Here is a 22,804-nt window from a genome sequence, read left to right as displayed (position 1 = left end):
TATGGTTATTAAGTGCCGGCCGTTCTATCTACCGAGGGAATATACAGCTATACTGTTGTTTGCTGTGTATATCCCTCCCACCTCCAATGGCAGCAACAGGAGGGAGGCACTGAATGAACTGTACCAGCATGTATCAGTGAGCAGCAGACAGCCCACCCAGATGCTTTTCTCATCTTGGCTGGGGATTTCAATCATGCAGACTTAAAGAGTGTGTTTCCCAAAATACAGCAACACATAGACTTTCCTACACGGGGAAATAACACACTGGACCTTGTTTGCACCACCCAAAGAGGAGCTTACAAGGCTTTCCCCCTCCCCCAGCTCGGTGCCTCAAACCACATTACTGTCATGCTAATGCCTGCTTACAGACCGCTTGTTAAAGTCACCAAACCGGTTCGGAAGCAGATACAAGTGTGGCCGGAAGGGTCTTCAGAGGCTTTACAGGACTGCTTTAACACCACAGACTGGAGTATGTTTAAGCAGGCTGCCACATACGACAACACCACTGACCTCCAGGAGTACTCAGAGACTGTTACAGCCTACATTAACAAATCCACTGAGGCTCAGTAGGCACCCCAGCCCCCCACCGTTACATTGGAAGGAGCGGACCTGAGACCCCCGGCGACAACATCCCGGAGCAGTGCCGACGCCAAGAGCTAGCCCCCCTCCCCCCCCACCCCGAAGGGCAGCCCGTACTCAGTCACCCACTCATTCGACGACAAATAGCCCCCCCCCACCACCAGCCAGGGCAGACACCCAGACATCACAGGATGGCAGCCACAGCCCCCCCAGCTCCAAGAAGCCACTAGCCGCCCATAGCCCGGGGGCCCAACCCCACCACCCGCCAGAATCATGAGGAGACGAGACCACAGCCGACCACCCCCTCCTACATAATGGAATTGGCCAGAATGGACCAGAGAGAATCCAATTCGCCCAATTGTTTTTTTTGGAGGGAATTAGACATTCTCTCCAAACTTATGTGGTCTAGAATTAAATTTCTATACTGAGTAACACATAAATTATTTTTTGATTTCCAGTTCATGAAGATAGTTTTCTTTGCAATGCCTAAGGCAGTAAGGATCATGTGCACTTTATTTTCTTCCATATCTAATACACTTGCATCACCTAAAATGCACAATGTAGGTGAGGTTGGGATATAGCAATTAAACCAAATTCATAGATCTTCACATATCCTTTGCCAGAACTTCTGCACCGGTGTGCAGGACCATATGGCATGCATGTAGTTCTCTACAGAGTTACCTGAGCAGTGGGTGCATAGGTTTGAGTGTATAAGGCCCATTTGGAACATCCTTTGTCCTGTATAATGAGCTCTATGCAGAGTTTTGTATAGTATAAGCTGTAAGTTGGGGTTTTTAGTCATTTTGAAGGTGTTTAAACATATTTCTTTCCAAAAGTTTTGATCTGGATCGATGGATAGATCTTGCTCCCATTTTGAGGTTGGGAGGGAAATTGAGTCATCCATTTTTGACAATAACTTATACATTTTTTGCAATAATTTGGGGCTAGAAAGATTTAAAAATTCTAGCACCCATGGAGGTATTTCTAAGTTAAACTGATTAAGATTGAACCTTGCCTGAATTGCTGGTACTCAAGAAATTTACTGTTGCTAATTCCGTATTTTGAGACTAGTTCCTCGAATGAAATAAATTTTCCGTTTTGCATAACATGTTCAAGATTTCTAATCCCTTTATCATGCCATAAGGGAAAGCTCAATTTTATCTTTTTTCGGCAAATATCTGGATTGTTCCAAATGGGTGTTAGTTTGCAGGGGATAAGTGGAGACCTAGTTATTTAAAAAAAATTCCCACCAGGCTGTTAATGAGGTGTTAATACTAAGGCTCTTAAAACACTTATAAAAGGCAGATCAGACAATTTTACTTCTCCGCAGATTGCTTGTTCTAAGTCCAGCCATGGACTATCTACCGGGCTTGATTTGATCCAATTTGTTATATACTGCAGTCTGTTGGCTAAGAAGTAGTGATAGAAACTTGGTACAGTAGTTCTAGACCACCATTACCTTTGGCTTTTTGCAGAGTTTTCAAGCTGATTCGTGATGGTTTGTTCTTCAATAAAAATGACAAGATGCTTGAGTCTAGTGATTTAAACCAAGCCATAGAGAGTTTATTATTGATCATTGAGAACAAGTAATTGATTTTAGGCAGGACCATCATTTTAATGGTGGCAACTCTTCCAATGAGTGATATAGGTAGAGATTTCCACTGCACAAGATCCTCTTCCACCTTTTTTAACAAAGGAATATGATTCATCTGTACTAGATCTGAGAGTCTGGTGGAAAAATTTATGCCTAAGTATCTAAGGTTACCTGACTGTAAAGGAGTAGTAGTTGTGTTTTGGAAACTACAATTCAAAGGCAAAACTGTTGATTTGCTCCAGTTGACGGAGTAGTCTGATATAGATGAGAACTTATCTATAAGTGATATTGTCTTCAGAAGAGAGGTTGGAGAATTCCTAAGAAAATGTAATACGTCATCTGCATAAAGGCTTATCTTATGGTCTGTTTTTTCTGTTTGAATTCCTTTAATATCTACATTTTGTCTAATTAGTTTGTTGTTTTTAATTGTATTTGATCATTTTAATATTTCATGGCCAATTTTAATATTGTCACTTTGAATGTCAGGGGTTTGAGGAACGTTTTAAAACGCACGTTGGTTTTTAATCAGCTGGCATCTTCCCCTTCAGCATTTGTTTTCTGCAGGAAGTCCACCTCCGGGACCAGCGGGACGAGGCTCTCTTTTCACGACAATGGAAGAGGGGTAGATCCTACTGGAGCGTAGGTGGTGTCCACTCCTCAGGCGTCGGGATTCTTTTTGGCGACCGCGCCTTTGAGGAAGTAAGTTAATTTACCGTTCTTCAAGGCAGGGTTTTGGGAGTGGACGCCACATGGAGGGGACAGCGCCTCCGGGCCATATGCATCTACGCTCCAGTGGAGGCCTCGTCCCGTATAACTCTCTCTGAAGAGTTGTCCCTGTTCTGTGTCACAGATCGACACTTGATTTTAGGAGGGGACTTTAACATCGCGTTGGAGGGTAGAGAGGATGTCAGCTCAGGGCATTTTCGCCATTTTATTCATTCCTTTAAACTTGTGGATGGTTTTAAAACATGCAACCCCAGCATGCCGGGCTTCACCTGGCATAATAGTCGCGGAGCCAGCAGTCACATCGACTACATTTTAGCTTCACCCCCCGTTGTTTTTGAAAAGGTGTCCCTCTCCCCACAGTGGCCCACTGACCACTTGGCAGTGGAGGCCACTGCCTCCATAGACGCTGCTGTATATGGGGGCGTCTATTGGAAAATGAACCTGCAGATCCTGGAGGAGAGCGATTTTAGACACCTTTTCTTAGATCACTTCTCCGAGTGGCAGAAGGACAAGCCTACCTTCCCCTCTGTGGCCGAATGGTGGGAGAGTGTGAAGGACAGGATCCAAACCTTCTCCATGCAGTATAGCAAGCAGCGCAGGATGGAGAAGAAATTCTCCATTCTGCAGCTGGAGAGAAGGTTGCGGGATGAATACGCCACTTACAACAATGGGGGCATGTATTAGGATGAATTCACGGACGATTACGTCACCCACGTGGCATGGAATTAATCCTTTTACTATAATATTCTGGGAAGTTGTAATTGTGGATTAATTCTGATCGTATGTGGACTGATCGTCCTGAAATTCAGATCAATCGTCCATGATTCACCCCGAATGTTACTAGACTGCACGAACATGTTATTTACCGATCCCCTGTAAAACCTAATTTTGCCATAAATAACTTGGGCTCATAAAAAGAAACCAGGATGCTCATCTTGCATCAAAAGCATGCATTTGAGATGACATTTTAATTGTAAAAGTGGCCATATGTGTTTACTTTACATTTTAATGGTGTGTAAATATATTGGTTGCTTTTATTGCTTTTTTTTTGCTTATTTTATGGTGAATGGTTCTGCAGATAGTTTGTTTAATACTATTTTAAAATATTTTCAGTAATGTCTGAAAATTGTATTGGCATTCACTTGTATGATGTGGGAAAATTTCAGCCTGTTATATTATGACTATTTCTGAATATCATTGTTTTAGTAGGAAAATGTTTTTAATTCCCTTGTTGACAGTGCCAATTTTTTAAGTGCAGTTTCTATTATATGTTTTAATGTGTTTGTGTCGATGTAAATAATTGTGCAGAACTGTTTAATAAAGTATTTGGATCTGAAAAAAAAAAATCTGTTTTATCAGTTTAATATCTGATACGTCCCCTATGGAGGGGACCACATATTAAACGGATTTTTGGAACAGGGAGCCGGAAGTGGGGCTTGCCCCGTCCGCTCTACGCATGGACCCGGTATTGCTGTGCTTCCGGGAACGGTGCACCTCTACTGCCCCCTGTTGTTGAAAGGCAGAACTGACTGACTGACTGACTATATAAAGTACATGATCTTACCACACTGACATTTCTGATTTTGCTAACAATCATGTACAGTAAATTTAAAAGCTTTTTGTTTTGTCATAAATTATTTATGCTATTTTACAATGCAGATAAAGTATTCCTGTCGATACAAGGAGGATATATTTCTTTTCTCGATGGATGTCGTTTTGAACCTAAAGGTTGTTTTTTTGGAAGAGCAGTATATAGTTACTGCCTACATTTTTTGCTGTGCATGTGATTTTGATGAGAATATTACATTTTTATATCTCTGCGTAGATTTTTTCAGCAATAATTGAGTCTATCCTTGTGTATTTAAGGTTTTGGTAATTCATGATTACCAAATAAGATTTGGTGTCATTGTACAAATATAAGAAGATTCAGTGTGCAGTTACCAGGTTACAAATAAACAAACAAATAAATAAAATGGCATCAGAAGAGAAGTACGATGACAGTAAAATGTGTGAAACTAATGGAATGTGAAAAATGTGTGTGCATATAAGTCTCCACATGTATAAAGCGGCTGTATAGCATAACGAAAAGGAGCAATGGATAACTGACATAAAGTGCTTACTGTCCATAACGACAATGAGTCATGTACGGCGTAAGATAAACACAACATGCGTTAACTTTGGATATGCATAATGCACACGCAAGAATCATATGTCTTTGAAATCGAGAGAACTATCAGATAACTTCAACAAGTTACCAAATGAATGCAAAATCAAAGATAGGCTATTAATTTCTGCCTGGCACTAACCTTGTATTCCTCTGTCACATGACCGGTGGGAAGTAGGAACCGAATGCAAGCTGTAGGGCAGAACCCCCTTTGCGGGGAGCTTTTCTGGCAGGCAGGCTTGGGCACAGAGACGCAAACAGACAAGGACAGAACTGGAGAACATTGGCCTGGGCACTTTACCAAACTAAGGAATGGGAAAACACAAGGCAGCTGGTAGTGACTGACAGAAGGACAGGAACATGAGGTGAGACTAATAAAGACCAAGCGTGGCTCATTAGGGCCACGTCAGGGAGGAGAACTGGAGAGTAAGGTTGACAGGACGGGCAGGCCATGACAGTAACACCCCCCCATCCCCCAATCCTGTGCCCTCCTGGTGCAAAGGCATCATTAAGGGGACACACTGACCAGGGCAAAACCAAGGACAGCAGGGGAGACAAACCGCCAGGACACAACTCATGACAGGCCAGGTAACCCGACAGGGATGCAGACTAGGGACTAAAAGACAAACAGCGGGTGTCAGTGGGCAAGTGGCAACAAAGGAAACAGAAGAAGGAGACAAAGGGAGGGATTGGGCACCAAAAGGACCAAAGGTGGCACAGGACAGACAGGGCAGGACACAACCAGACAAACAATGTGCAACAAGAATAGGGCCAGGAGAGGGAGCCAGGGGGAACCTAAAGTGGGAAGCAAGAGTGACTGGAGTGGGGGCTGGAAGAGTGAAATCGGGCTAAGAGGTGAAACCAGGGAGAGCCACGGGGAAGCAAGACTACAGATCAAGCTCCGAGGTGCCGCAGAAGGGTCGCGGCCAGGGGGGCCTTCGGAGTCCTGTCTGGGTCTGTAGAAGGACGAGCTCCTCTCGTCTGCGCCAGCCGAGGGAAGAACAGCATCGGTAGACGGCGAGGGGTCGGCAGAGCCGGAGGGCATCGAGGAGCAGGCAGGACAGGAACCGGACCACACCGTGGACCCTGCAGAACAAAAGCAAAGGCCAGTACCAGTGCCGGAGGAAACCGCAGGTGGTTCCTTTCGGGAACCAATGGATGGGGTCCCCCGAAAAGACCCCCTTGGACCGAGCTGGGGTCAGGCGGTAAGTCTGGGTAGCATACCCCAGATCTTTCCTCCTGGAGCCGAACCCCCGACCAGTTTTCCGTTGACCCTGCCGTTGTCACGGCGATAACCTCCTCGGCTGGGGAAACTCTGGTCACGGGGCTGACACCACGGACTGGGACTCAGGGCAAGAACTGGAGGGTCCCACTCCATGTCCTCCGGGCCGCCTGTGCCTTAATCCATACTAAATGTAATTAAACAGAATGAAGCTTAAAAGAATAAAATGGTAAAGAGAGGAAAATTTAATGTGTAAGTTTCAAAAAACGGGCTCTTACTTTTATTCAGATGTTTGCAGGCGTTGTGACTCTGTGATGAATGGTGACGTATGAGATCCTGAGAATGGGCTACGCCTCCAAGGGTGAGTGGCAGGTGGCATTTCCCAGGAATTACAGGCTGGAGATGTCTGAGGAGCTCTCCTGGAGTGAAGACAAAAGAGAAGAAGGGAACAAGCAGAGGGTGTGGGGAGAAAAAGACTGCAGATCCAGTTACAGGTGAATTGTACAAATGCCCTTGAAGTCTTGGTCCATGAGGGATCCAATTTTTAATTAAAAAAAAAAAAAGGACAATAAATTATTTAAAAATAGAGTTTTCATTTATATCTGTCTAGGAGTTAAAACACATAAAATCAATTAACTTACCTGGTGATTTTGGAACTTCTGACCCCAAATCAAAATAATATAGATTATAACTAAATGCATCGTTTTATTTGGGAAAAAGGGATAAATTAAATAAAAGGTTAAATTTGGAATCTAAAACAAAAACAGCAATTTCACATCAGGAATAAATATCATTTCAAGGGTCTTCAGTACATTTTTCCTGTGTCTGCTCCCTTTACACGTAGAGAGTGATATAAACATGTACCAATATGTTAGACTGACTGAAATGAAACAGAGAAAACGTAAAATAAAGAAGTAAGGAAAATAGAGGTTAAAATGCACGGTAATTTGTCATATTGGCGCAAATGCACATAAAAAATGTACAACCGATTGCTGCATGTATCGCTTTTAAAGGTTAATGCGTACTTGTGAACCAGTTATGTCCATCACTGCGTACATAGCTAACAGAAAGTCAAAACGCATTGCTGTGCTCTAGAACTTGTGAAGTAACTTGCGTGCCTGCTAGCGGCATTCCAGTTCATTTCAAAAGGCATGCACAAGCAGTGCCATCTTGTGGTTTGTCATATATGGCAGATAGGCATGTTGCTGGCCACCCTAAACGAGGACCCAGCATGATGTTGGCCACTGCTGCTGGGCTGCTGTCACAGTTGGTGATTTTTGCTACCTGACTCGACGGTGATCTCAGCCATGGTCCATCTCCTGACCCCCATTATATTTTGTGAATGTAAACCCGTTTAAGTTCACTGCTGCACAGTGGGAAGCAAGTGATCAACTCTGGCGTGTACTGACAACGTAAAATTCGAATAATACTTATCGATGTCAAATATGTGTATCTACATGCAACTAACCAACTATTCAATCAGACTCAGGATGTGCAACAATACCATGCCCATTTACAAAACAATACTCATATACTTTAGTTTGTGTTCACTAAAGGGGGGGCGAGGCCATTGAAGCACCATGCTTGCATTAGTTATAGGACAGACATGTGATCGTGTTAAATCCCCAAAACACAAAAATAACATAACGCTACAGTCACCACATCCTGTCAGCTGGATGGAAGGATACTTTTTTTTTTCAAACACTGGGAAAGTTGGCTGGTGAAACAAAACTGGACACAGACAGAAAAGAACCCCACAACTCTCCTGACTGATCTGTCACTGAAAGGTCAACCCCCCCCCCCCCCCCCACAGGACCATAGCTCAGCCAAGGCTGGTGATGTTGGAACGGCCACCGGGGGGCGCCACTATGCAGTGGCCAGGGCGCCTAGGGACATTGTCGTCAGCTTGGGGACCTGAAAGGCAGCAACAGACTAATTTCAGAAAGGGCTTCAACTAGATGTGTGCAGTGATCATTTTCCATATAGAATTTAAATGTTTTAAGGTCCTTCCAGCAAAAATGAGCTACAAATAAACTACAAATTTACCTCAAAATGGCAATTCCATGGCAATTATGGATGTTCAGTTGTTAATAATAAAAATATATGTTTATTTATACTCAAAGCTTCATAAAACCACACAGGCAAGATTATATGCTGATCCTGGCTCTACAGAGGACGGCAAAATTGCGCATTGATATTTGTACTCATGCACCAAATTTATCGACCCATGAAATGAAAGAAGAGTTAATCATGTGGAAGAGAAGAGAGGAAGAGACAGGTAGATTGTAGAAGACGTCATGCAGAGAACCACTGACACGTATGGGTATGAACTTGAAGAGGAGCCCCAGGTTTGGGATGAGAAACAGACACGAAACACCGGAAGGGAAAAAGAGGATGGCCACCAGGTACAGGATGGCCTGCATAATGCAGGAAATATTCAATTCAATTCAATTCAATTTTATTTATATAGCGCATTATCACAACATTATATTGTCTCAATGCGCTTTACATTTCTGCCTCGTAAGGACCCCTCATTGAGTGAGCCAAAGGCAACGGTGGCAAGGAAAAACTCCCTAAGAGGAAGAAACCTTGGGAGGAACCAGACCCAAAGGGGGAGCCCATCCTCCAGGGGCCGGCAGATGAGTCAAACAAACAAGATGAAATGACTAAGCTAATACAGACAAGATGAAATGACTAAGCTAATACAGGGGTTGAAATATATGTCTCAATGCAGCGGCCGACCGGTGCAGGCACGTGGTGCTTGATGCACGATGGCAGGATTAATAGACACACAGCCGCAGGATGGATGGCGAGGCATCGTGTTGAGCCAAGGGCAGGCAGGTTGGAGGGTAGTTGCCGGAGGTGGAGGTAGTTGTCTTGCAGGCCGCAGAAGCATAAACTCTTCAACGACATTGTGCTCCATGGAGCACACCCCAGAAGGGGTGAGGGAGGAAGTAAGAATAATTGTGTATTAGCCAGAGTTGAGGAAACCAGAGGCAGTGCAAGCAAAATGATCGAGTGCAATATTCGTCTAGGCTCCGGCAGATCTGAGTATAGCAGCATGAGAAAGAGGGAGAGACAGGCGGGAACACAGGCATGGGGACTCCCTGAACATCAGCACTCTAGTGTAGAGCTAGAGTGACAGCACTGATGCCTCAGTTTATCCAAAGTCAATGACACCAATCCCCACCCAGCTCATCACCTCATACTGTTAGTCTGACTGGGAGTGAGGGACTAGCTGGAACCAGAACTAGGTTTCCTATATGCTAAGCTATACAAGTGCGTTTTTAATCTAGACTTGAAAAGCGAGAGTGTGCCTGAATCCCGCACATCCGCCGGGAGACCATTCCACAGCTGTGGAGCTCTGTAAGAGAATGCTCTGCAGCCTGCCGTAGCCCTGTCTACTTTAGGAACTAATAGATATCCTGCTCCTTGTGAACGAAGCAGGCGAGAAGGGTTGTAAGGGACCAGAAGATCATTGAGATATTGTGGTGCAAGGCCATTCAGAGTTTTGTAAGTCAATAGTAATAATTTGTAGTCAATCCTAAACTTGACCGGTAGCCAGTGCAGGGAAGACAGGATAGGGCTAATGTGATCAAATTTTTTAGTTTTTGTTAGAACTCTGGCAGCTGCATTTTGTACTAACTGAAGTTTATGTAGGGATCCAGATGGACAACCCGAAAGGAGGGCATTGCAGTAGTCCAATCTAGAAGTTATAAAGGCATGTATTAGTTTTTCTGCATCTTGAAAGGACAGCAACTTCCGAAGCTTGGCTATGTTCCGTAGATGATAAAATGCCGTACTGGTAATGCTATTTATGTGAGCACTGAAGCAGAGGTCGGAGTCTACCAGGACACCAAGATTTCTGACCACTGTTTTAAATTGAGTAGGGAGGCCGCTAGGGTTGGGGTTTACAAACTTATTGCGGGCCTCCTTAGGACCGATTAAAAGAACCTCAGTTTTTTCAGTATGTTAAATTATGTTACCAATTATGTTACCAAGCGGTAGCATATATAGATTGAACAGTAGGGGGCCCAGCACTGATCCCTGCGGGACACCATATCTTACTTTAGTACTTTAGAAATACCCCAAGAAGCCATGCAAAGGATCCACTCCTTACTCAGAAGTCAACTTGGCCAATACCCAATCAAACCCATACCCAAAATTTTCAGCATCAAAGAACTGTTAATTCTCCTTCACTGTCTTTTAGCCCTCAGTCTCTCCCTGGCTCTTTCCTGCCCTGGTACCTCATCTATCACCAAGGAGTTTACAGCTTACAGGAATGTCCATCATCATGACACATCGAAGCAATAGCGGTTAACCTCACAAACCTATAGCTGATGTGTGCTTGTTATGTTTGCTTGTATTTGTGTTACCCTCCAACTGCTGAGAGTCCGGCCTTGGAAATATATAAGATGATGCAGGTGAAGTCAGGGCAAGGTGCTAGGAGACATCAGTGTCAATACAAGTACAGACAATCGTCATTGTGGGGTCCCTTGCTCCCCAACATGCTGGGGAACCAATAAAAAGGAAGAAGGCATGGACTCTGCCCAATTAAAGACCTTATTGCATGTGTGTAGGAAACCAAATTTCTCTGGGCTCCGCGTGTATCACGGTTACATATGAAGCACACATGTGTTTAAACTTAAAAAAAATCAGGATGAAAGGTGCCTTATTCCCTTTTGCACAGTCATGATACATTTCTGTAATCACATCTCGTCAGCAAGGGGGTATCTCACGCCCCGAAAATTAATATGAATGATTTCTGTTTTTCACCATTTTACTTCAGGTGCTCCGGTTCGATAAGCAGACCCTGTCTCACTCAGTCACCCACTCAGTCAGTCAGTCTGAGTCAGTCTGTTTAATATGTGGTCCCCTCCATGGGGGACGTATCAGATATTAAACTGATACTACACTTGATCTTAGCCAAAAGGCCGAGAAGCCTTTTATTAGATGGATTTTTGGAACAGGGAGCCGGAAGTGGGGCTTGTCCCGTCCGCTCCACGCATCGACCCGGTATTGCAGTGCTTCCGGGAACGGTGCACCTCTACTGCCCCCTGTTGTTGAAAGGCAGAACTGACTGAGTGGGTGACTAATAGACTGAGTGCCTCTGGATGGCCAGCTAATTAGCTGCATGTGCTGTGAGGGAGGGGCCCTGTCCGTGCACAGCCCCCGTTTCCTGCTGTTTTTCTCTTTTTTTTTTTTTTTAAAGGAAGGTGACACGCTGTCGTTTGTGCGGTGGGCAGCTGTGCTGAGGTAAGGAATGACGTCATCTTTGCCTTTTGAATTTTCCCTCATGTTTGTTTAAATGATTGCTGTTTTTTGAGAGGACAGGAGGACAGGGAGGAGTCTGGGCCCCGAGGCTGGCGGCTGCGACATCCCTGGGCATTCTACTCCGAGCGGGGGGCGTCACGGAGGCCCGGCTAACGGCGACCCGCTAAGCGGCGGCCCCATATCGACTCGGGTCTCTCTTCGGTCTTCAGGACCGGTATACGTTTCTTCTCCTTTCCAGATTGGAAAAGACAGGAAGGAGCAAAAGTGGAAGAGTTGACGAAATGGCGACGGATGGCATAGCTTCCAGCGGTGGGGCGTAAGACCTTGCATTCCAGAGCATCCCCGCGCATATGAGAGTCTGCTCCATACATCTCCGTTCAGGTAAGTCAGCTTCCGGTGTGATCACTAGACTCCATTCTTGTGTTTGTCCCTAAAGAGAACAGCCAGGATAGGAAATGCTGGAAACCCATCCCGACCGGAGTCCATCCCTTCCCGGTGGCACAGTAACCCAAAAGTGTTTGTGAGTGTGGTTTATGTCAGATTAGGAGAGCTCAAATGAACCTTTTGTTGGATGATAGTCGGCGACCAAAACAAGAGCTAGATCACAGAAAAGTGTTTCAAAAACGACAGCTTCAAAATGAAATGCAACGCTGGATGGAAGTTTTCTAGTCCTGATGAAGGATGTAGAATCAGAATCCAGATATGTTTCCATACAAGGAATTTGCCTTGGTGGTGCTTTTACATGACATTACAAAGAACATACCACATTTAGCAAAGACATATGCAGCCAGGTAATAAACAATAGACTGGCAATTGGGTAATATGATAATTATATGATAATTAAGTTTATTAATGGCAGTAATGATGGTATTATGATATTTATATATGTGTGTACATAGTAATCATTGTAGTATGAATATAAACTATATAAATGGTATAAGAATTTAAAGGGCTCTTAAATGGTGCCGTTATTAAGTAGCAGCCAAGTCAACTATATGTGCAAGAGTGCAATATGTATACAGAGTTTGCAGTATGTGTGCATAATGTGCAAGAGTGCAGAATATAATCATAGAGGAAGTTTATCAGTTGTTTACTGGTTATGCTGGTGGATATTTCACTGCAGCTGACGATTAATTGAACGTCCAGTCAGAGACTGGCTTGGTTAATGAGAGAGACTGCCTAAGGGAAGAAGCTCTTGGCGTGCCTTGTGGTCTTGGTTCTGATTGCCATGAGTCTACTCCTGGAGGGTAAGGCTTGAAAGATGTGGTGAGCAGGGTGAGATGGGTCCTCAAAGATTTTGTATGCCCGTTTCCTGGTTCTGGTGATGTACAGTGTCTGGAGGGTAGGCAGGTTACTGCCGATTATTCGCTCTGCTGAGTGGATGATGTGTTGCAGTCTGGCCTTGTCTCGTTCAGTGGCTGATCCAAACCAGGCTGTGATGGAGGAGCTAAGGATGGACTCAATGATTGTAGCGTAAAACTGGGCCATCGTGGTTATAACATATTATTTTGGATCAGGCACGGACAGTTGTGAGAGTTCAGTCCGCATTAGCTCTGATAGAACAGTATAAATTTGCAAAGCTAAAGTCCACAAACAGAATCCTAACATATGTCTCAGGGCACTCCAAGTGTCGGAGCAAGAAATGTAGTCCAGTGTTAACTGCATCGTCCACAGGTCTGTTGGTTCTGTAGGCAGACTATAGAGCAGGGGTGTCAAACTGCAGTCCTGGGGGGCCAGAGCCCTGTATAGCTTAGTTCTTTCCCTGTTCCACCACTAATGATTCAGCTCAAGAGCTGTGTGGTAATTAGCACAAGGAGTTGAATCAGGTGTGTTAAATGAGGGGAAACCCAAAAATGTGCAGGGCTCTTGCTCTCCAGGACTGGAGTTTGACACCTGTGCTATAGAGGGTCAAGCGATGGGTCTGTGATGGTTTTAAGGTATGACAGCACAAGTCTCTCAAAAGCCTTCATTACCACTGATGTGAGAGCCACTGGTCTGTAGTCACTGAAGCAAGAGACTCTGGGTTTCTTTGGAAAAGGTGTTATTGTGGATGACTTAAGATACAAAGATCCAGTGACTAATTGAAAATATCTGTGAAGACAGGTGATGGTTGATCTGCACAGTGCTTCAGAGTGGCTGGGGAGACCAGGAGCTTTCCCTGTATTCTGACTCCTAAAGATCTTGTTTACATCTCTGTCGTTGATTCTCCTGGGAAGGTGGCTGGACGTGGGGGGGGGGCGTGAGCTGGGGAGAGTGTGGGCGAGGTGTGAAGGTACCCAGGTGTGAAGAAGGCCATTGAAAAGGTGAGGGCTGTATGATGCGCGAATGTGGCTTTTCAAACCCGCAGTAGAATTTGAACAGGTTTTTGTCACCACTCCTGTAGGCTACATCTTTTGTTTTATGAAGCTGCCTGAGTTCAGTTGTAAACCATGGGTCGTCATTATTATAGCTGACAACAGACTTTTTGGGAATGCGAGAGTCCTCGCAGAAGCTTATGTGCCATGTTACAGTGTCCGTGTATTCATCCACGCTGTTAATAGCAGTTTTGAAAACATTCCAGTCTGTCGAGTCAAAGCATGATTTTAATTGCTCTACAGCTCCACATGTCCAGTGTTTCACTCTAGTAACGACAGGTTTAGCAGTTTTCAGATTTTGTCTGTATGCTGGAATTAGATAAATTGTTGCATGGTCAGAGTTTCCTAGTGCAGCACCAGTCATTTTCTGTCATTAAAATGTGACGTCTTTTCAGTTACCTATTTATTTGTTTTGGCTTTTTCTTATTATTATCTATGTGTTCATTGTAATTGATTAATAAAATTATTTATTTTCATTATTATTTCTTTTTCACTTTTCTTTGAAATGTGATTTTGAAGTTTTAATGTGATTGTATCCTTGTCTTTGTAAAGCACTTTGAATTGCCTTGTGCCTGAATTGTGCTATATAAATAAACATGCCTAAAATCCTTGACGATGACAATGTGCCCAGCCAGCTGTGAACTGTTCATGCGCTTCAAGAGATTTGTAGTTTTTAAACTCTTTAAAAGTGTACGCACTAATGACAGACACTAGGTGGTTGACAGTGTCCCCATAAGAAAGCCAAGGTAGCGCATCGGGATCCCTTGTCCATGTGTTTGCTGGCATTTCATGAGGGTCGACGAGGACACCATAGACAGTGGCGTACTCTCACTGTTCTTCGCTTTCTCCATCTTTGCATTTCTTGCAGTGTGAAGATCTGCGAGCTGTTTAATTTTAGTGACCGCTCCTTTTCAGGATTATGTAGTATATGTTTAACATTAGTTCAAAGTGTGGAAGGGAAATTTAAAGTGATGGTAGGCCAGGGTTGGGAGGCATTGTGGGATTGTTCTTGTGTCTCAGGTTTTGTTGTTTTGGGGATGGTGCCGTGTGTCCTTGCCTCGCAGCCACCTGCATGGAACCAGCTTTGCAGGCCACAGACCTTGGAGAACTGGGCTGAAGGGAACATCGCCGGGGGGAGAAAGGGGACCTGCAGGAAGCCTTGAAATGTAGCTGCTATACTATGCTAGACGCAGTTTGTTGTATGGTAGCATTTGAACACACAAGCAAGTTATGTATCCATAAGGGTTGTATATGTTTACGCTGAAGTCTTTATTTAGGTAATATAGGGTTGGGGTTTCCCTTACTGATAGCATTGTGAGCCATGCCAGCCATGGACACCGAAGGGGGGGTTGCACCTTTTTGCTGGGTTGGGAGTGGAATTTCCCTAATGTTTAGGGTTTTTGCCCTCCTTCCTAGGCTGGATAGACAGGCTTATGTGTGGGACTCATAGGAGGCCTAGGCCTAACGAGGATTGGAAGCTCAACATCCTTGAAGTAGACCAATAGTGGCGTATTATGTTTGTTGTATGGTCGAAACCTGGTTTGCAGATGTTTGGTAACCAATCGGGACTTAGAAGTCCATATAGGGGAATTCGTCTTATAGTATATTAACCTGCTGATTTCTGGGTGCGGGGTGCATTGCGCATTGTACCCGAGTGTGGCTGGAACACTATGCTGGATTGCTGAATAAAGAAGAAAACTTTGGTCATTATGTTAAGACGGAAGCGGAATTGGGAGTTACGTCAGTCTGCAGCAGCGCTGGATCGTTTTACGGCACACTGCTTGCCTGGTCGCAGCCTCCAAAGAGCAAGAGTTCCAGAAGTTCACCTGCGCTCCAGAGACATTTCATAGTTATTATCTTATGTGCCCCTCTCGTTTGGTAGTTCATTTTCTGTCCGTGATTACGGGTGTGCGTGTATGATGTTCAGTAAGTAATGTTTTCTATACTTTTAATGTAGTTGATTTCTTTCTGTATGCGCAGTATCGGTGTAGTGTTGCTAGATTGCGTATATGGCAGCTTGTTGGATTTACATGCCCTGTTATCGTTGATGTAGCAATTTGTCGTGGGTCAGCATTTGTATGTGGTAATTATAATTTGTTATTGCTATTAATCAAGTTAAAGGAGCACCTCCAACTTATTATATAGTTTACTGGTAATCCTTCAGTGCCATCTTGTGGACATATTTGAAACTACCATAATTCGCTTACCTTTTCCAGAATGTTCAGTCGTTATTCCCTTTATTGGTTTATTTCAGAACCACGCCCACATATTGGATTGGATGGTGCCTATTGTTAGTTGCTGGGCTGTAACCACAGAATTGCGAGTAAAAACCTTAAACCCACCTTGGCTGTGATCCCAGTGCTCTGACCGGCACTCTTCTGAGAACACTACCTCATCCGGAACCACGATTTCATTAGTCCACCTAAACCTCCCCCACACATTACATGCGAGGTCTGGAGTTTGATTCAAGTGTGACAGAGTGAGAGTGATTATAGAGGATTATAGAGTCATAGTTGTTTGGGTTAATTCTGACTACCACAAAAGTTTACAAGCCCTCTTTTGGCAAGAGCTAATCATAAGAGCTAATCCTAATCATTTTCATCTTTGCCGTTTAAATCACTCATGAATAGATGTCTTTGTGAGAAATTGGTTTGTTTTAAGCATTTTAAATGTAAATAAATACTGCAATACTCATTGCAGAAATACATCTTTTCCAATATTGTGCAGCCTAATAATGAAGTACTTACTACTACGAGATATCTAACAACATACGATGCAACATTCAACAGGGGGTAGTGAAGTGATATGTGGCAGATCAAAGTGCCAATTCGATGTGGGGCAGTGATTAGCATGTGGAGAATGCTGCAGCAGTATTACAAAATCAGCAACTCTTTTAAAAATAATAGTGATATAAATATATTATTTATTAATAAGTATATAGAATCAGTACACAAAGTATAAGTATATAAAGTTTAAGTACATAAAGTATATAAGTATAAAAATCTTAAGTATAAAAATGTTATAAGTTTAAAAATGTTATAAGTTTAAAAATGTTATAAGTTTAAAAAAAGTTTAAGTAAAAAAAAGTTTAAGTAAAAAAAGTTTAAGGGCTCAGGCCTGCTGCTCCTACTCATCAGAGTGGATCTGATACTTGAACTTCTTCTTCAGAGCCTCTGCTAAGATGGCAGCAATGTCCTCTGAGGGCATGGGCGTCCCCTGCGTCAGTCCCCTCCTCGTCACTGGCGTCCCACCTGGCGACCTCAGCACTGGGCGCAGTTTAATGTGCGCCAGCTCCGCCAGAACATCCACCATGTTGGGGCCATTGGTGGGTCCTGCGCCACTTCCCTGACGATGACTCGTCTTCTGCTTCGGGCCCTGGATATTAGCAGGCGGAGGCGGTGGAGGAGGAGGAGGAGGGGGCGGGAAACAGCTTGGAGCTGAAGTGGGGACTATAAGAGGAGTCCCAGTGGTCTCCGAACTGCTCCGGGGCATATTTGGGTCAGTCAGGGCACCAGCAAGCTGGGAGATCTCGGACCGTAAACGGTCCACCTCGTCTTCGAGGGCTGCAATCTTCTCCCAAACTGCCGCCCACTGATCCCCGTGATCCCCGTGTCCACTGGGGAGGTGGATGCCACTCCCGACATTTGCAGGGGCGTTGCCATTTATAGCAACCCCCGTTGCAACACTTGAGGATGTCTTCACAAAGCGCTGGGAAAGAAAAAAATCTCCAGTTGCAAAAAACTTGTTACATTGCGCAGTTCAACGCAGAGGGGGCGACTCTGTGAAACAAGCGATCTTCCTTGGTCGAAAAAATACTGTATTCGGAACGGAATCAAATCCAAAAAAAACAGTCTGCACACAAAGTACAGAGAGTTAGATGTCTTACTTAAACATCACACAAAATTATATTTTTCTCCATCATCCATTAACATACAGCGCAATCTCAGATCCACATTAGGCCATACTATACAGATTTCCTGTACAACATTAATATACGCATATACATGCATATATTTATATATGCACATTATAAACATTTCAACCTGCAATGGTACTAACAGGGTGGCTAAACTGAATAACACCATATCACAGTCAACGTATTCCGATCAATTAGCAAGTAGCCTTATAGGTAGCTTTAGCATTTTACATACAACTATAAAAAATGATACATTAGCAAAGAAAATAATCAACAAAGGTTCACATTCATATCCTGACTGTTTTTCCTTCACACTAATGATCCCTATATCTATATTTTCCTTAACATTTAACCAAACAGGTAAATTGACCTACCAGGATATCCAAAAGAGAGCAATTGCACCAAAATCTTTCTATCCACTAATTGCTGCAATTGTATGCTTCGGCCAAAAAAAATAAACAGTGCTCTAAACGTTGATATCTACACAAATATATATACATATATGTAGATATATACGTTTATTTCTCTAAGTTGCCGTTCACTCTTCTTTCCGCTCTCTTTACCCGCCTTCCTCCGTCTAGAAAAACCCGCCGGAAAAAAAACTCCCACCCTACCTTTCGGCACTCAGGAACGTCTTAAAGAGACAGCTGCCCACTTTGGTATACACACACTTATTGTAAGGTTCATGTCTCCCTCTTTACAAATTACGCTCTATAATAGCTTCAAATCATTATGGTACTTTAGCTTTATAGACCTGGCTTCATATGGTTTTGTTATTATTATTTTTGGTATTAGTATTATTATTTTAAGAATGAAGCTAAATAATATAGCCGCCCACTAATATGTCACATATGGGTTAAAATGCAGAGGACACATTTCGTCGTTGTGTGATGTGCCAAGAATGGCACTTGATTACAAAGTACAAATACTTTTTTACTTGCCAACATTCATAAGCAACTTTATTTTTCAGTACAGTTGCGGTTTTTATAAATCTTGGTGATTAATATTCGCGGAGAGCGTGGGGTTTCCATTTTTCTATAACATTTATATTGTTAAAGGAAACACAGCTTAGCAAGCTGTTTAATTTTAATGACTGATTGTTTTCAGTATTAACTAGTATTTGTTTAACATTGGTTTAAAGTTGACTGCTGCTACTTTAGCAACAGCTCGGCATGCGCTCTCTGAGCTGATCCTAATCACTTTCATCCTTGATATTTCAGTCAGTCATGAATGGAGGTGTTTGTGAGAAACTTATTTATTTATTTTTTTAAAAAAGATCCTTTATAAACACTCCAATACTTACTGCAGAAAATGATTTTACGCAATGTCCTGCAGTCCAGTTATGAAATACTAATCTAACAACATACAATGTGCTGCCCACAGAAACGCTGTCTGTGCGCAGCCTGCTGGCAAAAAGCGGAACTACAGTTACAGCAAATAAGGCAGAACGGAAACATCGGCGTCACTCCTTGGACTGATGATAGCTTATAAATAGTTCTCAGTGAACCAAATAGAATGAACCAAATTTCACTGGTCCCATGCAAACTGACACCCATCTGGAACAACCCTGACATCCTGTTAAATAAAAAAAGTGATAAACTTCCTGGCTTGGCATAATAAAGGAATCAAGCGCCTCGAACATATAATCCAAGACAATTGCATGATATCATTTGACAAAATTACAGAAACTTATAACATTGAGAAAAACAAATACTTAGAATATCTTCAACTTAAATCAATAATACATAATAGATGGTGCCGTAAGCAATTAGATCTGGAGCTTTCACTAAAAATAGCAAACTTTTTAATAACTCCAACTAAAAAACTACTGTCTAGGATTTACGTGCATCTAGCAGAATCTGATACAACGCTCTCACTCCCTACCCACAAATGGGAAAGGGATTTGCTCATCAATCCAGACACTAACTTCTGGAAGCAAATTTGCTTGAATACCTTTCGAATGAATCAGAACTCCAACCTGCAGCTATTACAGTACAAAATTTTACACAGAACACACTACACAGGGCAGAGGATGTTCCAGATGGGTATCAGAGATACTGACATATGCCTAACTTGTAAGAAGGATGCACCAGATAATTACCTGCATGCTTTCTGGTATTGCACACCGGTCAACGAATTCTGGCAAAGGATTTGTGAAGACTCATCTACACACCTAGGGCATCCCATCCCACCCTCCCCCTCACTCTGCCTGCTTGGGGACCTCACTAGCACTAATATGGACACGAATAAATCTTGCATGCTTCTCACAGTACTAACCGTTGCTAAGAAAACAATCCTTCTGAACTGGAAGTCAAAAGAGAATTTAAACATAAATCTGTTCAAAAATCTACTCTTGGATTATGTTTCCATGGAGAGGATGTCTGCCTGTAAGAAAAATCATTTGATCGATGAAGACAGTTGAAGACAGTTGGACTCCAATAATTAATTTTTTAATGTAATGTCGTCACGGGTGGTGGGGCCTTGCCGTCACCGTCCCGGGTTGGAGGCTGGGTTGTTGGGGTCCTCTGGTGTTTCTCTTGGCTGAGGGCGCGTGGTCAGTGTCTCTGGGTGGCCGCTGGCCTGGCCTGTTGGGGGCGGAGCGGGGGATGGGAGGTTCTGCCCCCCCGGGGTGGGTGGCGCGCTGGGGGGGGATCGGAGGGTGGGGCCTCTGGGTTCCGCCTGGGCCGCTGCGCTGGGGTGTGTGGGTTTGGGGGCGTGGGCTCTATCTGCTGGGGCCGCTGCTCCGGCTCCCGGGCGGGTGGTCGCCCGCATGCTGGGGGGCCTGGTCTGCCCGGGCCCGTTGCCTGGTGGGGGTGGGTCGTTGTCTGCCGTTGGCGATTCCGGTGCGGGGCCCTCGGACACTGTGGGGTGGTTTGGGGGGGGAGGTGGGAGGAGCGTCTGCCTCGCCTGGGGGGGGGGCCTGGGGTGGCCGGGGGGCGGGGGTCACCCTGCCTGGCTGGACCGGCTCCCCGTTTGCCGGGGGGTCTGGGGTTGTCCTGTCCTTGGCTTCTAGCTGGGGTCTCATCGGGCGTGGTGGGGTGGGTCTCTCCCGGTCTGCGCCTGGGGGGGGGGGGGGGGGGGGGCGGTTCCCTGCTGCCGGGCTGCTTGTGGCGCCCCTGAACACCTCGGTTGGCCATCCCTGCCGGCTGTGCGGGGTCGGGGATGGGGACTAATTGGGGCCAGTCGGGGATCTGGCCCCGGTGCCGGGGGGGGGCCCACTCCTGGCACACCCTTATTGCTCCCCTGGGCCCAACATCACATTTCACACAACACTAGGGCCTTGAGGGGCGGTGGGGAGGTGCGCCGAGACACTGCCCCTCAATTTTTACTTGCATGTTAGACACCACATGACACTAGGGCTGAGGAGGTGGGTTGAGGCAGGTGGGGCTCTGCCGTCTGCCAGTGGTGGGGCCCTCATACCCGAACTGCACCCACTAATTTTAATGCATTGTAGACATAAACACACAACTCTCTCACACATGTACATGCACACTTCAGACCAACATGGGTCAGGGAGGGGATGGGGGCTGAGGAGCCCCCCCATAACTCTCTGTCTCTGTCTCTGGCCCTGACCCATCATGGGGGGGTTCGGGCGGCCCTGGCGGGTGTGGGGGCGGCCTCCTCTCTTGGGCCCTGTTAGGCGGATTGGGGGGTTCGGTTTGGGCTGGGCGGGGGGTCTGCCGCTCCCCGGTCGCCGCGGGTCCGCTCCCGGGTGGGGGGGGGTCTCTTTGTATGGGCCCCCCTTGGATCGTCCTGCAGTGTTGGGGGGGGAGGCGTGCCGGGTCGCTGCGGTGGGCGGCGGCCCGTCCTGCCGGGGGATGGGCTGGGGCCCCTCCGGTGTGTGGGCGGCCGTCCGCCGGGGGGGGGGTGGGGTGGTCCTGGTTGGTGGGGCCCTTCGGCCCTGGACCCGCCTGCCTCGGTGGGGGGGTTGCGGGTGGGGCTGGGGGGCTCCCAAACATGCTACAATAACATCAGAACATAAAGTCATGGTGCCTTGGAAAAAAAATTAATAATGTGTATGACTCCCATGAGCTTGGAGGACCACATCCATACGTCTTGGCAATGACTGAAATAACTTGTTGATGAAGTCATCAGGAATGGCAAAGAAAGCAGTTTTGCAGGACTCCCAGGGTTCGTCTAGATTCTTTGGTTTCGTCTTCCAAGCCTCCTCCTTCATCTTACCCCAGACATGCTCAATAATGTTCATGTCTGGTGACTGGGCAGGCCAATCCTGGAGCACCTTGATCCTCTTCAGTTTCAGGAACTTCAATGTGGAGGCTGAAGTATGAGAAGGAGCGCCATCCTTCTGCAGAATTTGCCCTCTCTTGTGGTTTGGAATGTAATGGGCAGCAAGAATATCTTGATACTTCAGGCTGTTGATGTTGCCATCCACTCTGCAGATCTCTCGAACACCCCCATGGATGTAACCCCAAACCATGATTTTTCCTCCACCAAACTTGACTGTTTTCTGGGTGAATTTTGAGTTCATGCGGGTTCCAACAGGTCTTCTGCAGTATTTGCGGCATTTGGTATGTAGTTCAATGGATGATTCGTCAGAAAAATCAACCTTCTGCCACTTTGCCTCTGTCCATCCTTGCTGCAAGCTGTGGGCCTTGGCAAATTCAACATGCTTTTTTTGTTGTGTTCTTGTTAATGCTGGTTTCTGAGCACTAATTTGGCCATGGAGACCACTGCGTGCGAGAATTCGAGAAACTGTTCTTGTAGACACAGCGATTTCTGGTGACCAGTTCTGATGTAGCTCTGCTGCAGTTGAAAAAGGGTTGGCCCTGGACTTTCGAAGCAACAAACGGTCCTCTCAAAGAGTTGTCTTACGGGGTCTGCCTGACCTGGGCTTGTCATGAACATCACCAGTTTCTTCATATCTTTTTTTAATCCTCTCCACTTGACGTTTGAATACATTAACGATGTCTGCCACCTCAGCAGCAGACTTGGTCTGTGGTTGAATCTTTGGCAT

The 22,804-nt window shown here is 45.1% G+C and overlaps 1 long non-coding RNA gene and 3 pseudogenes across 1 annotated transcript; 2 read left to right on the top strand and 2 right to left on the bottom strand.

Moving 5' to 3' along the window:
- The first annotated feature begins 4,218 nt into the window (after positions 1–4,218).
- On the top strand, positions 4,219–4,398 carry LOC140582611 (U2 spliceosomal RNA; annotated as a pseudogene).
- Positions 4,399–11,125: 6,727 nt separating this feature from the next.
- On the bottom strand, positions 11,126–11,231 carry LOC140582645 (U2 spliceosomal RNA; annotated as a pseudogene).
- Positions 11,198–11,335, top strand: LOC140582635 (U2 spliceosomal RNA; annotated as a pseudogene).
- A 5,481-nt stretch (positions 11,336–16,816) lies between these two features.
- On the bottom strand, positions 16,817–18,391 carry LOC140582262 (uncharacterized). The gene is made up of 2 exons (XR_011985190.1): positions 18,204–18,391; positions 16,817–17,765 (listed from the first exon to the last, which is right to left on the bottom strand). It is a non-coding gene; the product is annotated as an uncharacterized lncRNA (long non-coding RNA).
- Between the last annotated feature and the right edge of the window lie 4,413 nt (positions 18,392–22,804).

This window comes from Paramormyrops kingsleyae, chromosome 24, assembly GCF_048594095.1.
Source record: "Paramormyrops kingsleyae isolate MSU_618 chromosome 24, PKINGS_0.4, whole genome shotgun sequence".
NCBI classification, from domain to species: domain Eukaryota; kingdom Metazoa; phylum Chordata; class Actinopteri; order Osteoglossiformes; family Mormyridae; genus Paramormyrops; species Paramormyrops kingsleyae.
The sequence above is the reverse complement of the archived record's forward strand: the minus strand, read 5'-3'. Positions and strand labels throughout refer to the sequence as shown.